This window comes from Mustela putorius, unplaced genomic scaffold (genome assembly GCF_011764305.1).
Source record: "Mustela putorius furo isolate JIRA1106 unplaced genomic scaffold, ASM1176430v1.1 tig00000151_pilon_pilon_pilon, whole genome shotgun sequence".
Taxonomy (NCBI): Eukaryota; Metazoa; Chordata; class Mammalia; order Carnivora; family Mustelidae; genus Mustela; species Mustela putorius.
The window spans coordinates 9,057,778-9,075,098 of record NW_025421296.1 but is presented as its reverse complement, the minus strand read 5'-3'; positions in this window follow the sequence as shown (position 1 = coordinate 9,075,098).

The window sequence follows — 17,321 nt, the reverse complement described above, 5'->3', positions numbered from 1 at the left end:
AAAACTGAGGTATGTGTGAGGGGTGACCAGATGACCCATTGTTTAACTTTTACACACAAATAACCAGTTGCCTTTCTTTCCAGCCGAGTGTTCAGAGAGAATGAAAATGTGAAGGGGAAAAGAAAACAGCAGATAATAGCGGTGATCAGTGATTCTAATAGCTGACACCACTGTTTCTCCATCTTTTCTCCTGAAAAATGTACAATGGTGCTGCTGGTTGACTGGACTCTTAGGAATTGAATATCTCAGGTTGATGTGTGGTGGCAGCCTGAGAGCTCTGGTGGTGGCTTCACTTCTGAGTCCCCCTTCTTCTCTCCGTACTACTGAGTTGCAGGAACCCAAAACATTTGAGTTTATTAAAAAAAAAAAAAAAAATTAGAGTGCCTGGGTGGCTCAGTCGGTTAAAGCAGCTGCCTTCGGCTCATGTCATGATCCCAGGGTCCTGGGATTGAGCTCTGCTTAGGGCTCCCTGCTCAGTGGGGAGCCTGCTTCTCCCTCTCCCTCTGCTGATACCCCTGCTTGGGCTCTCTCTCGTTCTCTCCCTATCTCTCTCTCTCTCTCTGTCAAAAAATTAACTAAAATCTTTTAAGAAAAAAGAAAACAAATCTTAAGCATTGCATGTCTCTGTTTTCATCCCTGCTTATCTGATTCTCTCAGTCAAACACACATACACACACACACACACACACACTCACTCACTCACTCATTCACACTCTCTGGCATTTTTGCATTTGTTGGTCCTATTCTGTATGTTTCCTTTCCCCTCAACCTACTTTTCCACAGACAAAGCTTCAAGTACAACCTTTACGTCACACATCAGGCCTCTCTGACCAGGGCTATAAACCTCTCCTACATGATGGAGAGAAGAGGTGCCTTTGGTGACCTGGAACATACAAAGTCACAATTCCCGGAATAAAGCTTATCTCGGAGCTCAGTGAGGCCAGCAGTCCCCTGCAATGCCAAAAACATCTCCCAGTAACAAAGGAAACTGACTAGAGTTTTTTATTTTCTCCACTGTCTTGGCCAACAAGGACACAGTAGAACCAGGACGGTGCCACTCAGTTTCTCAGGAACTGGTACCTTCTTCACTCATGAGTAGCAGTGGAGTTTCATTAGGTTGAATCTTCCCAGTGTCTGTTGGGCTCCTTAGAGGGCAGGCCAGCTGATGCGTCTGGGCTTTTGTATCTCTTCTCAAGTTTGCTCCATACTCTTTTTTTTTTTTAAGATTTTATTTATTTATTTATTTGTCAGAGAGAGAGAGAGGGAGCACGAGGAGGGGGAGCAGCAAGCAGAGGAAGAAGAAGGCCCCCCGCTGAGCAAGGAGCCCAATGTGGGACTTGAGCCCAAGACCCCGGGATAATGACCTGAGCTAGACAGATGCTTAATCGACTAAGCCACCCAAAGTCCTCATCCTCACTGTCATCCCTCAACAGGGGACACAACACAGTTCAGACTCCACAGAAAATATACATGGAGCATTTGTGTTGCGCTTAGTGAGGGAGACAGACATGCACTGGATACCTTTCTTGCCCCAAAGGAGCTTAAAATCCACATCTTACTAATCGGTCTTCTTTCTAACATGTCATAATGCCCCAGAACATTAAATCACTTCCACTCAACCCAGGCATACCCATTTTATGTACCTATATAAAAACCAAAGGTGCATTGGAAAATGAAGAATTACTTATAAACCCTCAAAATGTGTGAGTGAATGTGTCAAAATCTAAGTAGACTGTCCTGTCCTCATTCTTTTGTACCCAGCATTGGTATGAACCCATTAGTCCCTGAAAAAGAAAAGTACAAAACAAAATGTGTGCCAGACTGGGAAAATACGTTGTCTTCTGATAAAATGTACTTGACATCAAATGATTTGTATTTTACTTTAGTCTGTATGTGTTCACTTAGGTGTTTTAGGCCAGAGAAGATGCACAGAAAAGCCAAGCTGTTTGACAGTATTAAAGCTGAGACTGGTTTTCTCTGTCCTGGAGACCATACAACCACCTTGTCGCGTATGTCAGCCCCTCTCCTACTGCAAGCACTTGGCACAATGAACAGGTGTAAATGTCTTCGAACCATGTAATGCATGCCTTTGTTTTATTTTTCTTCTCTTATCATTCTATATTCATGAGAATGAGGCAATACTGTATCTCGCTCGCACTACCCATTCAGATGCCACGGAGAGTACTCTTTGACTTTGTGTTCAACTGATACAGAAACTAGTTTCTATCCAGAAAGAGACTTCTACTAACATTCTACCCAGTGGAGAAGAGCAACCTGTGGATTTCTGCGGATGCAGTGCTGTGTCATGGAAACCCCTCCCACTCTCACCTACCCCCAGCAGGGGAAAACCATCTTTGACCACTGAGACAGGAACCAAAGTATCTGCTCAGGAGGTTATAAACATCATCTTCATCCCTGATGAGAATATTTGTCAAAATACTAAGGACCAACTGGCCTTGTCTCCACTACAAAAACAAAGAGAAAAATCAAGGCCATGATCTGAATGATTTGAAAAGCATTTTTAGGGCTCCAACAATTATAAAAAAGAAATAAAAATAAAGCTCCTGGCCCACCTGCCAGAGACATTTGGAAGACACATGAAATAATAACTGTGAAAGCTTTACATCATGTGGGAAACAAAAGGTCTTAATGTAAAGTGTAAACCCAATTAATCTTATTTGTAACCATCATGTTGTTTATGTGATTATACTTTGGTCCCAGTGGCCTTTGTAACGGCTCTTCTTATCCATTCACAATGAATGTATTTTGTCCGTTTGTAATATTTCATGTTATTTATAATTTTCTCTGTGTCATGTTCACATACTCATTTAGTCAAGTTATTTGATGTTACTACGTTCCACACATTGCACTAGTGAAACCCAATTTCCTGCCTCCAGGGAGCTTACATTCTAATGGGGTGCTGGACAATAAATAAGTAAAACAGAAGCATATAAGAAAGTGGTAAGTGCCAAGGAGAAAAAGAAAGCAAAGAAAGGGCCTTAAAAGTATCAGATAGTTGGCCATGGATAGTTAGCATTTTATACAGAATGGTCAGGAAAAGCCTCATTGGAAATGTGACATTTGAGTGAAGACCTAAAGGAATGAGTAGCAAGCCATGGTGCTATTAGGGGAAGAAGTTTCCAGAAGGAAGGAACAACAAGTGACGGAGGGGCAGGCACTCATGGCTGTGAGGAAGTGCTGGTGGGGAGGCATGGAGAGGGATGGGGCTAAACATCAGGAGGTGAAGTCAGACAGGTGACCTGCACATAGAAAACTACAGGGCAGTGATAAATAAGCCCCTGGACTGCTCGGAGCAGAGGAGTGTCAGGACCTCACTTAAAATACAGCAGCACCGCTCTGGCTGCAAGTTGTGAAGAGTATGACAGAGGCCAGGGTAGCAACAGGGAGCCCAGTGAGGAAGTTACTGCAGTGATCCAGGTGAAAAGTGAAGGAAAGGTCGCATGGCTCTAGGTGCCACTCATGAATCATCGAGAAATTACTGGATTCCAAGTGTATTTGGAAGAACCAACAGGAGGCACAGTTCAATAGGATGTGAAATATGAGGGGGAGAAGGAAAAGAGGGCCCCAAAGATTTTGACAGGGGCCACTGCAAGGTTGGTAGTAGAGTTAACAAAGAGGCAACGTTGGGGTGATAGCCACTCAAGATGCCAAAGAGCCAGCCGAATAGGAAGGTTGGGTAAGCAGTTGAATATGCTTGTCTGGAGAGAAGGGAAAGATCTGGGCTATAGATATCTATTTGGTTGTCATTGGAAACAAGAAGAGAGTACATGAGAAGAAAGAAACACCCTTGATCTCTCTGTCCTTAGGAAGAGGAATTGGAACCAGCACAGACCAAAGAAGGGCACACAGGAAGACTAGCCCCATGCCATGTCCTGGGTACTAAATGAAGAACGTTTTCCAGGAAAAGAGCATAATCTGTGGTCTGCTGTAAATGAGAGGCCAGGATGGTTGACGATTGCCTTTAGCTATGTAGAAGTCACCAGCAATATTGAGAGCACTCATGGTTCCTTGACACGTGGGCTTTGTCAACATGGGCACTTGCCTCAGGGAAGTGTGCTTCTTCAAGACTGGTGAAAGGGACTCCTTCTAGAACATCTGCCTGAAAGACAGTCTTATACATGTTGGAACTCCCATGACTGTTGTCATACAACATAACTTAATCAGAGAAGTGAAATCCCATCACTTCAGCCATATGCTTTTGCTCAGGAACAAACAGGTCACAGGTCCTCCTCACTCAAGGGCACGAGTTACACAAGGGTGTGAATATTGGGATATGGGGAACATTGGGGATATTTTTGCCATATACAAGATCAAGATTGAAATTTAGTTAAATATCCATGGATTTAGTGAAGTCTCGTATCTTTTATAATTAGAAAAGAAAATAGACAAGGAGGATACTTGTAGACAGCCTGTAAGGTAAAGAAAGGCTCTCTGCCCTTGCACAATGTGACTGAAGACTCAGAACAAAACATGAGCCAAGGAATGAAGAAGAGTGAGTTTAGGATATTCAGATGATAATTTTAACATTTAAAATTTAAATTTACAAACAAACTGCTCCCTCAGAGAGTATACCTGATTCATTTTTCTTATTCTACTCACATGCCCAAAGATTAGTGCTTTAGAGCATTAATTATCTAACTGCATTGATAAGAGAAAATAGCCCTGGATTTTGAAACAGGGTGTTGTGCACTCATTTTATTAACTGGGATCTTGGTAAAATTATTCAACAAAAGCCTCAGTTTCTTTATCTGAAAATGGAGATAATAAAGGTTTCTATCCCATGGTATTGTTGTGAGAATTAAATCAAATAATCTATTTGTGATGATCATCGCAGTACCTGGCAGATGTTAAGAGCAAATAAATATTGACTGTTATCTTTTTTATTATTATTCTGACTCAGTCCTTGGCCAGAATTTGACAGACTCATAAAAACAGGAAGATATGTTTCAAATGAACATATTGTTTAATGGTTATCTTACCTTCTGAATATTTCCCACATAAAAAGGTTAAATGGTACAACCATATTATAGTTAAGGTGGAAGGTTCCTAATTTTTCTTGCTTTTGAATTCTGTTTCTCCACTTAAACTACTGTGGAACCTTGGGAAGCCATGTCACATGGATTAGTTCCTTCACCTATAAATCAAGGATAATTGTTGTATTCCCTTCCTAGGGTGTGGTGAAGCTTAGATAGGATAATTCATGTTAAGCAATTAATCTGATGCTTAGCAGAGGGTATTCAGTATATAGCAGCCAGATGCTGCAGCATAGTCCAACAAATAATGAGCAGACCCTCCAAAACATTAATAGGGACAAAATTATCTATATTAATACTTGTGGGTATTTCTTCTATGTGTTTCATTAGTTACTTCTGATTGTCAAACAAGTCAGTAGGGATATTCCAACTTGGGGATTAAGAGCCAATAAACAGCATTTAGGATTTCAGAACAATAAATTTCAAAAAAATTTAGAGCCAACATTTTTAAATTTTGCTAAATAGGAGAAAATAGAGTGAGTTTCCTAGAACAGAAAAGGTGGGAAGAACTTAATTGCAATTTAGAGGTCATTCTTCAAATGAAATGAATTTGGCTTTATGAAAACTCTTTTTTTTTCTTTTTTCAAGGACATGTAGAAACTTTATTTTAGACCAGTGCTGCCTGCAAACCATTGATTGGGACACACGGGGCTATAACAAATTTAACTATGAGAGTCCAAACCTGGATTGATCAGCAAACCTTCAGGGTGAATTTCACTTCCTAGCTGCAGGCAGGAGACAAACCATCCCGACCACCTATAAAGGGAACACCGGAAAGATGTGTGGTAATGACTGAGGTCCTTCAGTGATGGGTAAAGAAGGTCCTATGTAAATGAGGGGTCTAGTTACTCATACTCAATATCACCATATTCACCATTTATATATATTCTTCTGCCCTAAGGAAACAGTCACCTCTGAAATTTTCTTTACGAATCATCCTAACATCCTGTTAGTCATTTTTCCTTGCCCCTCCCCCTTTTCATCACCTTCAAACATTTTTAACCTCTTAAGCTTTTTCATAATGTGTCCCCCTAGCCTGACTCTGAAGCACCCTAATGCAGATAAGCCTTTGAAAATATGAAGTTGTTGTGCACTCCAGGAACTTTCATTTTTTAATGTGCTTTTGGCAGCCTCAGAGTGTTAATGGGAACCGAATTCTATTTAATGCTGTGTGAAGGAAAAGACCTTTTCCTCATAGATATGCACTTTCTAAAGAATTTCTAATGATAAGCACTTCAGCATCAAGTTTCTTAGCAATATATGCCCATAAAATCAATTCCATTACAGCCTTTCACATTTCACATTTCTGCTATAGGCAAAGGTAAATTCAGCCATAAGCAGTTTTCTTTCAACTCATTTTGTACAGGATGAGCCAGATCCTCTGACACTGTTTTAGAGGGCCAGTCCAGGCTGAACAGAATGAGAGGAAATTGAAAGACAAGATATTGTTTATCTGAGATATGAAAGGGGTTGAAGTATTAAGTGACACTATGTCACATAAGGGAAAACCGTGTCAGACTGAGGCTTTTTCCTTAGCTATGACATTTCTTTGGACTCCTTTATTTATTTATTTTGCCATGGAAAATTGGGGCTTTTGGGAAAAACCAGAAATTTCATCTCACAAAGAAAATCTCATTATGAGAAGTGCAGATTAGAGGTCTTTGCTCTCAAAGCTGTACACCCCGTCTTTGACTATTTCACTGTTCAAGATTTTCCACCCATATTTAAGTAGAAATTGTACAAGCAGTGAGGCAAAGATGAAGTTGCTGTGAAGGAGAACTGACCATGGAAAACTGAATTCTCTGAACTCCGGGCTGCATTCATGATTGGGCAATCTACAGCAAAAAGGGGTTTACTTGGAGGCAATCACAGAGACGAAAAGAATAGATGGTGGTGGGAACAGAGGCCTCTGTTTCTTCCCTATCTCCTCTGGTAATCTGTGAATACTAGAAAGAAATCCAGCAAAATGTCAGTTTTCTATGTTTAAACCCCAATGAACTGAAGACCAAAAGCACAAATTATAGAAGGAAAGAGGAAAAGAAAAAAGAGGAGATGTCAAACAGTACCTTTTTCAATTCATCTTGTAGGCTGTTTCCTTAAAGAAGACAGGAAAATATGACTTTTGAGTTAGTCCAATTCCCCCAAAATGGTACTGAAAATATCTGCTTATAATTTCTTTGCAATATCTTTTTCTTCTTTTGAACATCACTCAACAGTGCAGTGTTAAACTACAGATTAGTTTTGACAAAATAGAGAGAAACCACTCCTGGTTTCAGCTCTGACAAGAAATAAGGCTGGACATTTCTCTCACCCTTGCCTTTAATATAAGAAAAGTGAAACAGATGGAAAAGGAATCACTTTTCTCAGACCCATCAGAGAACTGAGGTTGCAGAGCAAACCCCCTACCCAGAGATCTAGAAAAACAGCAGAATTCAGAGAGTCACACCTGCCATCTGTTCCTGAAGCCACACTAAGTAAGAAAAGATTGATGGTATCTGTGACAAACTACTAGAGGCCAAGTACAGATGAGTGTCAGTGTGAGCCACTTGGTGGGCTGTTACTCTAAGATTCTTCCCCAAGTTCTCACTGTGAACATCCCAGAAAGGAGCCTTGGAGTCTCTAGGAGACAGAGGAGAAGAGTCATCACCATGAAGTGTCAAGAGGCTCTACAACAAAGCCAGCTTTTCTGGGGAAAGCCTTTTCCAATACCTTATCTCACTAAGAAGCTGAAAGGCAACTACCAACTCCAGCCCTCTCTAGACTTCCTGTCTCACCTAAGGGGGGAAAATCAAACATTCAAGAAACACGTGTGAAGGTATTCACCAACAGACACAAGTCCACTAAACATCTAAGATTTAATCATAAGATTATAGAACTTTGCTCTTCCTCCACATCTTCCCACAAGATTACAGGGCTTCAGGATAACAGAGGATTACAACAGAAGAGCTGCAAGATACTGAGTCTATCAGAGGACAAGTGCTTAAGGAAGTCCAGAGGTAAAAGGGGAGACAAAAAAAAATCAATACAGTAATTTACAGTGACAAAAAAGCATTAAACATGGCCCAACTTCTAGCTAGATTAACCTAAAATTCACATTAAAGTCCCATTTACCACAGTTCCTATTACCTAATACAACACATCTCTCTTTCATCAAAAAACTATAAGACAGGTTACAATGTCAGAAAGAAATCACACTCTGAAGGTGCAAAGCACGTATCAGAACTAGACTCAGATATGGCATAAATTTTGAAATTATCTCATAGGAAATTTAAAATAACTGTGACCAATGTGTTAAGAGCTCTAATGAAAGAAGTAGACGACATGCAAGATAAGACAGTTATATAAGCAGAGAAAATGGAACTTTAAGAAAGAATCAAAAGGAAATGCTGCCAGTCAAAAAGACTGTAATTAATGAAAATGCCTTTGGTGGGCTTGTCAGTAGATGGACAAGGCCAAGGAAAGATTCAGTTACTTGAAGCTAAGTCAACAGAAATTTCCTGAATTGAAATGAAAATAGAAAAAAATGATAAATAAAACAGAACAAGACATCTAATTACTGTGGTACAGTTCCAAAAAGTAGAACATACATGCAATGGAAATACCAGAATTAAAAGAAAGAGGAAATGCAGCAGAAAAAAATATTTTAACTAGTAATTACTGAGAATTTTACAAAATTAACGATAGGCAACAAATTTAAAAAATCAATAAGCTCAGAGGATACCCACAAGGATAAATACCAAAAGGTCTATATCTAGGCATATCATATTCACACTGCAGAAAACCAAAGACAGAGGGGAAGAAAAAAAAAAAAAACTTGAAGGAAGCTAGGGAAGATAGAACTTTACCTATAGAGAAACAGGAGAGGGAGACACTCTTCTCATCAGAATCAATAATCACTTTAAATCTGAATGGTCTAAATACACCAATAAAAAGACTGTCATATGGGATTCAAGAACAAACCCCAGGAGGCAGTCATGTAGAAACTATGCGTCCATATAATTATTTATCTTTTAGGTAACTACGTATTTTTTAAATAATATTTTTGAAGCAGTATTTATTCTTTCCTTTTAAGCAATGCAGAAATGTTATTGCTAGTGTGTCTCCATTTACACTGCTTCTGACATCCTTTTGGATTATTTTAGGGCCAGGTACAAATGTAGATTTAGTGTTTTACATTTATTACCTGTTGTCCTTTGAAAAAGAAATTAGATTAATATATCTAACCTGCTCTTCTTCCTTCATAACCAAATGGTTCAGAAATTTCATTGAGCTCAAAAAAAGTAATGTAAAAGTCAAATTCTTACTGAATTGGATAAACATAAATACTAATACATGCATTTATCCACTTGTAATTCTCCACTTTTCTTACAGGGATTTTAAAAATCTCTTTTATGTTTGCTCTTTTATTATTTCATAACTTTTTGTCATTTCTTTTTGCCTGCCTATCTCTCTGACCAAGATGATTTCAAATTTAATCATGCTCATAATAATGTATTTCAAAATGATTTACAGGCAAAAAAGGAAAAGCAACTGCACTGATGTGCAAATGTTAAATCCCTCAGGGTCTGAGACAGACTATTTCTCAAGAACTGGCCTTTGCTAATTTTTGGAAAGTGTTTGCATATAAAAGTCATGGTGTCACTCTATTATGCTTCTACTGAATTGCTTTGCTGTGATCAAGCACGTAAGAGTCAACTTTTCCTTTTTTTTGCAAAACTATTTTAATAACCTCAAAATGTAACATATGAAATGGTCCCTTGGTGCCCTGAGTTCCTCCCTAAGCATTTCTTTTATTTTCTTTAGTGCCACGTAATAGGAAATTACTCTGTTTCCCTAGGGCTTCATTTTCTAGGCTGTGTAAAGCAGTCTATGATTCTATGTGGCAGTGAATAGAATTTAATACTCTGTACTGACCAGAGTCCTTAAAAATGACAGGTGCATTTCATTTTTTCATATTTCTTAATTGAAAGACTATTCAGGACAGGGGGAAATGTTGGAGGGGAGAAAAAGAAAGAGACAGAGACAGACACAGAGAAAGGAAGGGAAATTTTAAAAAGAAAGCCTTAGCTTGCTGCTGGTTGAGCTGTACCTTTACTTCCATGGCATTGCAAGAGAATCCCAAGGACCTTACTTAGCACTGCCAATTTACTATTGAAAAATACATCCCATTCTATTCAATTTGCACAAAAATCAAGTAAAGCCATTCATTTGCTTAATTTTGTTTCAGCTTCCTAAGAATTGGGAAAAGTTATCCAGAATGGCTTTCACTGAAGTTAATATTTTAAGCTTTCCGTTTTTCCTTTTCAATATTTTCCATGGACCCACTCTGCAGTGGTATCTTTAGGAGCTAAGTACAAAGCCACAGAGACATACTGAACATATTGATTACCAAGTAAAATGGTTTCCCTGACAACCATAACCCAATGAAAGCCCTTAGAACTGCCTTCTTTCACACATGAAGTTTTTTCTAATGATTACAGACATCACAGATGGCAGAAACAGATACAAAAGTACCTGCTTTAAATGCGTTGCTGCAAAAATGAAGCTGATTCAGCAAGAGATACTCTGCTCTGTTCGGTGGTTAGCTAACATATTTTTAATTTGTAGTATAGTTTTTCAGTAATTATAAAATGAATTCTTTCCTCCATGCATTATAGTATGTGAATGTATTAGTTGTTTATTACTGCCATAATAAATCAACACACACTTAGTGGCTTAAAATAACAAAAAGTTATTATCTTACAGTTCTGCGGGTTAGAAGTCTGACATCGGTCTCCCTGGACTAAAACCAAGGTGTCAGCAAGTTTGTGTTCCTTTCAGGAGGCTTTAAGAGAGAATGGAGAATCTTTCTCTAAGAGAAATGGAAAATCCATTTTCTTGCCCTTTTCAGTTTCTACAAAACATCTGCTTTCCTTGGCTCATGGCTCCCTTCTTCTTTTTTTTATGCTAGAACCTTCACATCTTGGGTCTTTCTTCCACTGTCACTTCGCAATCAGTAAAGATTCTTGCTTTTAAAGACTCTTCTGATTATTTTGGGTTCACCTGATTATATTGGGTCCACCTGGATAATCCAGAATGTTTCCCCAGTGTAAGGTCATACCCTTAATCCTCTTCATCATGTCAGCAGATGCCCTTTGGCCATGTAAGGTAATATATCCACCTGTTCCAGGGATTAGGCCTCAGAGACCTTTAGAGAGCCATTATTCTGCCTGCCACAATGAGTCTATTGTCTACCATACTGATGCAAAAATAAATAAATAAATAAATAAATAAATAAAAAGGACACTTCTTAAAATATTGATGTGCAATGCAGCATGCACTTCGAATGGCTTCCTTTAAGTACTGGTGATTATTTCCCATTGATCTAGAGTGAAGATCAACAAACTTTTTCTGTAAAGGATGGACCTTATATACATTTAGCTTCACCCACCATAGAGTCTCTGTTACAACTGCTCAATTCTGCATGGTAATGTGAAAGCAGCCATTGACAATACATCAAAGAATGAGCTTGGCTGTGTTCCAATAAAAATTTCTACACAAAAACGGGCAGCAGGCCAGATTTAGCCCATGGTCTACAGTTTGCTGACTTGTAAACTAAAGCTATGAAATCTCTAATCCCTTAAGTAAAATTTGAACACATTTTCAGAGCTGAGACCTCTCTTTCTGGATGTAGAAGACAACAAAACTAAAAGTTTACACGTGGCTTCTTTAATCATATAATGAAGAATACAGGCATTCTTCATGATCATAAAGTTTTTGTTGAGTATCAATGGTAGAGAATAAGACATGAAGAGCTAGAAGACCAAGAGTCAGCCCTCAAAGAGCTTGTAACACAATCAGATAGGTGACACTCATTGAAAGATAATAACATATCTTTTATCTACATACGTAATTGTGTACATTATTTAACTTCCAAAAATGTCTTTTAAAATTATATATTAGGAGTTCCAACTCTGGTAATGGAAAAGGACTTTTTATGGAATTTACCTCCCTGAAGACAACAATGATAAACTCTGGACAAAACATTTTATTTTATTTTTAAGATTTATTTATTTATTTATTTGTCAGAGGGAGAGCACACGCAGGAAGAGTGGCAGGTAGAGGCAGAGGGAGAAGCAGGCTCTCTGCTGGACAAGGAGTCTCATTCAGGACTCAATCCCAGGAACCCAGATCATGACCTGAGCTGAAGGCAGCAGCTCAACCAACTAAGCCACCCAGACATCCCTGGACAAAATATCTTAAAAAATAAACAACAATATGTTGACAGTGGAGATTGACTAATAACACACAAGCAAACATTTGTTACAAGAAATACTACCTAGATATTCTTCACGTGGAAGAGAAATGACAACAGATGAAAGCTAAGATCTATAGGGAGAGATAAAGGGTGTTCAAAGTACTAATCATTTGGGTAAATACATAAGACTTTCTCTTATTCTTTTTGTCTATGTATATATGTATGCACATTTAATATGCGTGATTCCCTGTACATACTCATGTCTTTTTAAGTATATTTAAAAGCCATAAGAATGTTTAAAACAAAAATAAAAGAGAGGCTAACACTGTACCATGAATTTCTAATATATTTGATGTAAGTAACAAAAGTAACACTTAGGATGAAGAATAATAACTGATTCATGATCCTTACACTTTACACAAAGGGATACAATATTAGCCCTAAGTAATAAATTACCTATCTATATTGTAATTGCTAGGACACACACGCACACACACACACACACATACACACACACACACTATAAAGAGACATAGCTACAAAGCCAATACAGGAATTATAATGAAACACTAAAAAGTATTAAATAGGGGTGCCTGGGTGGATCAGTGGGTTTAAGCCTCTGCCTTTGGCTCAGGCCATGATCTCAGGGTCCTGGGATCAAGACCCACGTCGTGCTCTCTGCTTGGTGGGGAACCTGCTTCCTCCTCTCTCTCTCTCTGCCTGCCTCTATCTACTTGTGATCTCTGTCTGTAAAATAAATAAATAAATAAAATCTTTTTTTTAAAAAAAAGTATTTAATAAAGGAAAAGAAGGCAGTGAAAGAAAAATAAATGAACATAAACCTGTTGGGACAAAGAGGAATGAATAGTAAAATGTATAGATCTAAATCCAAACACATCAATAATTATTAAATATAAATGAATTAAAGACTCCCAATAAGAAGCCTAATCACAACTTAAATGTAAAGGCAACCTATATATAAGTGCATAGATTGGAAGTAAAAAGACAGTGATATCCCATGAAAAGTAACAACATAAGAAATCTGAGTGGCTATGCTAATGCCAGAAGAAAAATGACATCAATACAAAAATTATTACCAGACATTAAGGGCTACAGTTCATAATAATACAAGCTTAATTCACCAGAATGACATAATGATTATAAAGCTTGTGTGATAGTTGAAGAGTTTAATAAATCACAAAACAAACACTGACAGAATTCAATGGAGAAACAAACAAATCCATAGTCATAGATCGGATGAGTTAATATTGTTAAATACTACTTATCCAAAAATTGACCTATAGAGTCAATGAAAACTCAACTAAAATATCAACAGAATATTTTTGGTAGATAATTAACAGTTGACTTCAAATTTTATATGGAAATGTTTAGGACATAAAATAGTCAAATAATCTTGGGGAAATAAAATGAAAATATTTGGAAGATTTCACTACCATATTTCAAGAGTTATTATAAAACTATAGTAATCTTAATAGTGTGGTGACAATATAGGATTGATAAATAGACTAATATAGGGGTGACTGAGTGGCTCAGTCACTTAAGCATCTTTCTTCAGCTCAGGTCATCCCAGGGTTCTGGGATAGAGCCCCACATCAGGCTCCCTACTCAGCAAGGAGTCTGCCTCCCTCTGCCTACCATTCCCCCTGCTTGTGCACTCTCTCTCCCTCTCTCTCTCTCTGTCAAATAAATAAATAAGTAAAACCTTTTAAAAATATAAATAGACTGATAGAATAGACCTATTCTTATAAAATCAAGTGATTTTTTTAAACCAAAGAACCAAATTAATATAATAGAAAAAGGAAAGTCTTTTCAACAGATTCTGATAGAACAACTTGGCTGAAACTAATTCAAGATGGATCATAGAACTAAAAATACACCAAAAATTCTATAGAAACTTCTGGAAGAAGACAGGGAACTATCTTCACAAACTTAGGAACTATCTTCACAAACTTAGGATGAGGAAAATTTCTTAGGATCTAGAAAACATTCTCCATAAAAGAAAAAACTGATAAAATGTATTTCATCAAACCTAAAAATTCTGCTTATCAAAAAGTACTGTCAAGAAAATGAATATGTAGGTCACACTAGAAAAAGTATTGCATATATACATATTATATATATTTATGCATTATATATATAATTTCTAATTTTTATAATTTATAATTTATAACATATTATATGTAAGTATATAAAAATATATGTCCAGAATATTTAAAGAACTCTTACCACTTTGTAATGACAAGACAACTCCAAAAAATAAGGTAAGGGGAAGAGAGATCTTCAAAAGACATTTTAAAATGGAATGTATGCAAAAGTCCAATATACACATGAAGAAGAGTTTGGCATTGGTAACGATCTAGGAAATGCAAATTTAATGCTACTAACACCCACTAAAATGGCTAAATTTTTTTTTAATTCTTATTTTATATAATTTTTTATTTTTTTTTATAAACATATATTTTTATCCCCAGGGGTACAGGTCTGTGAATCACCAGGTCCACACACTTCACAGCACTCACCAAAGCACACACCCTCCCCAATGTCCATGATCCCACCCCCTTCTCCCAAACCCCCTCCCCCCAGCAACCCTCAGTTTGTTTTGTGAGATTAAGAGTCACTTATGGCTAAATTTTTTTTTTAAAGATTTTATTTATTTATTTGACAGAGAGAGAGATAGGAAGAGAGGGAATACAAACAAGGGGAGTGGAAGACAGAGTAGCAGGCTTCCTGCTGAACAGGGAGCCTAATGCAGGGCTCAATCCCAGGACCCCAGGATCATGACCTGAGCTGAAGGCAGACACTTAACAACTGAGCCTCAATGGCAAAGTTTTTTAAAAGAGATTTTATTTATTTATTTTACAGAGAGAGTGAGCACAAGCAGGTGGAGCAACAGGCAGAGGGAGAGGAAGAAGCAGACTCTGACTAAGCAGAGAGCCCAACACTGGGCTCAATTGCAGAACCCTGGGATCATGACTTGAACAGAAGGCAGACACTTAACCAACTGAGCCACTCAGGTGACCATAGGATTTTTAAAAACAAAACCCATAGATTTTTAAAAACAAAAACACTTGAATACAACTCCAAATATTGGTAAAAATATGCAGTTCCTGGAACTCAAATATCTTGCTGAGAAAATGGTAGAACCATTCTGGAAAAAGATTTGGCAGTTTATTATGAAGTCAAATGTTTACCTGCCCCATCAACTAGAAGTTTCAGTCCTAGGTATTACTTAAAGGAATGAAAATATTTATCTGTTTCAAAATGCTCATAGCCATTTACTTGTAATAACTCCAAGCAGAAAATATTCATCCACGGAAGCATGGGTAAACACTTTGTTGTATATCATACAATGTAATGCTGCTTGACAATAAATAGGAATGAAGAATTCAATGTATGAATGAAAAACATGGTTGAATCTCACAAAAACTATGAATGAAGGAAACTTGATATGAAAGAGTACCTACTATACAACATTGTTTATAGAAATTTCTAGAATAGACAAAACTCATCAGTGTCTAAAAATATCGGGAAAATTTTGGCTCTGGCAGGGGCGCGGGGGGTGGCTCCTGAGGAGCTCAGTCAGCTAAGCTACCAACTCTTGATTTCAACTCAGGTCCTGGTCTCATGGTGTGGGATCCAGCCTTGCTCATGATGGAGTCTGCTTGTCCCTCTCCCTCCACCCACTTGCCCCTCTTTCTCTCTCAAATAAGTATATAAAAAAACAATGTTGGCTCTGGGAAGGGAAGATTCACCTAGAAGTAGCACAACAGAATTTTCTAAGGTAATGGAAATGTCCTATTTCTAGATAGAGTATTACAGGTGGATGCATTTATTAAACTCATCAAACTGTGCACTTAATATTCATGTATATAATTACACATAAATTTTATGCTAAAGAAAGCCCAGTAAACAGAAATTATACTCTAGTTAGTAAGTTCACTTTCCACACTGGGTATCGTGAGCAATTTGGAAACTACTTTCTGTTTATCATAGGAATGAGCAAAGGAGTGACTATATAAAATAATGGAAGTCATTTCCCACCACTGAAGAAGAGAGTTACTAATATAAAAAGGCAAGGACTAAAATTTATCCTCTGGTGTTTTATTATTTTAATGGTATTGGATGTATCAGTAGGAACTTTTATTCCTAAATTCATGTAAAATGTTGTCTTATTTTTTTCTTTTCCTTTCCTTCATCTGTCTCCAACCCCTTCTCCTCACCCACTCCTCCTTGATTCTCTCTCTATATATATGTATGTATATACATGCATACTTCCTAGCTGTCTTCTCAGAAAGACAGTATTATTTTTTTTCTTCTGTAAGTAATTGTAACATCAAAGCAATAAGCACACCTGGCACCTAGATTTTGGTTTCTAAATACCATTACCCACTTAAAGAGGCCAGCCTTTCCAGGAGAAAAGTTTGATTCCACAATTGGCAGGGAAACAGGATGAAATGGCAAGAGCTTGAGTCAGAAACAAAGTATCATGGTCAGGTTTGATATCAACTGGTTAGAATCCACAGTTAGACATAAGCAGGAGGATAACAGAAGGACAACTTCTAGAGACCACAGTTCCCTCTCCCCCTCCATCTCCCTTAGACCAACTCCTTTTGTAATTTAGCACAGACTGATAGGCAAAAGACACACTCTATGGGGAGGCTCCAACTTTGGAACATGTGCACTTAAGACGTGTCTTGTCTGTTAGTAACCCTGAGGCTATCATAATATCATTTTAATACTATTTGCACTGCAGTTTGGGGCCCCCCACCTCCAGTAACTTGTGCTTAGGCCTTGAGGGAAGATGTACAAGATGCTCAAAGGTTTGGAATGTGGGGCGCCTGGGTGGCTCAGTGGGTTAAGCCTCTGCCTTCGGCTCAGGTCATGGTCTCAGGGTCCTGGGATCCAGCCCTGCATTGGGAGCCTGCTTCCCTTCCTCTCTCTCTCTGCCTGCCTTTCTGCCTACTTGTGATCTCTTTCTGTCAAATAAATAAATAAAATCTTAAAAAACA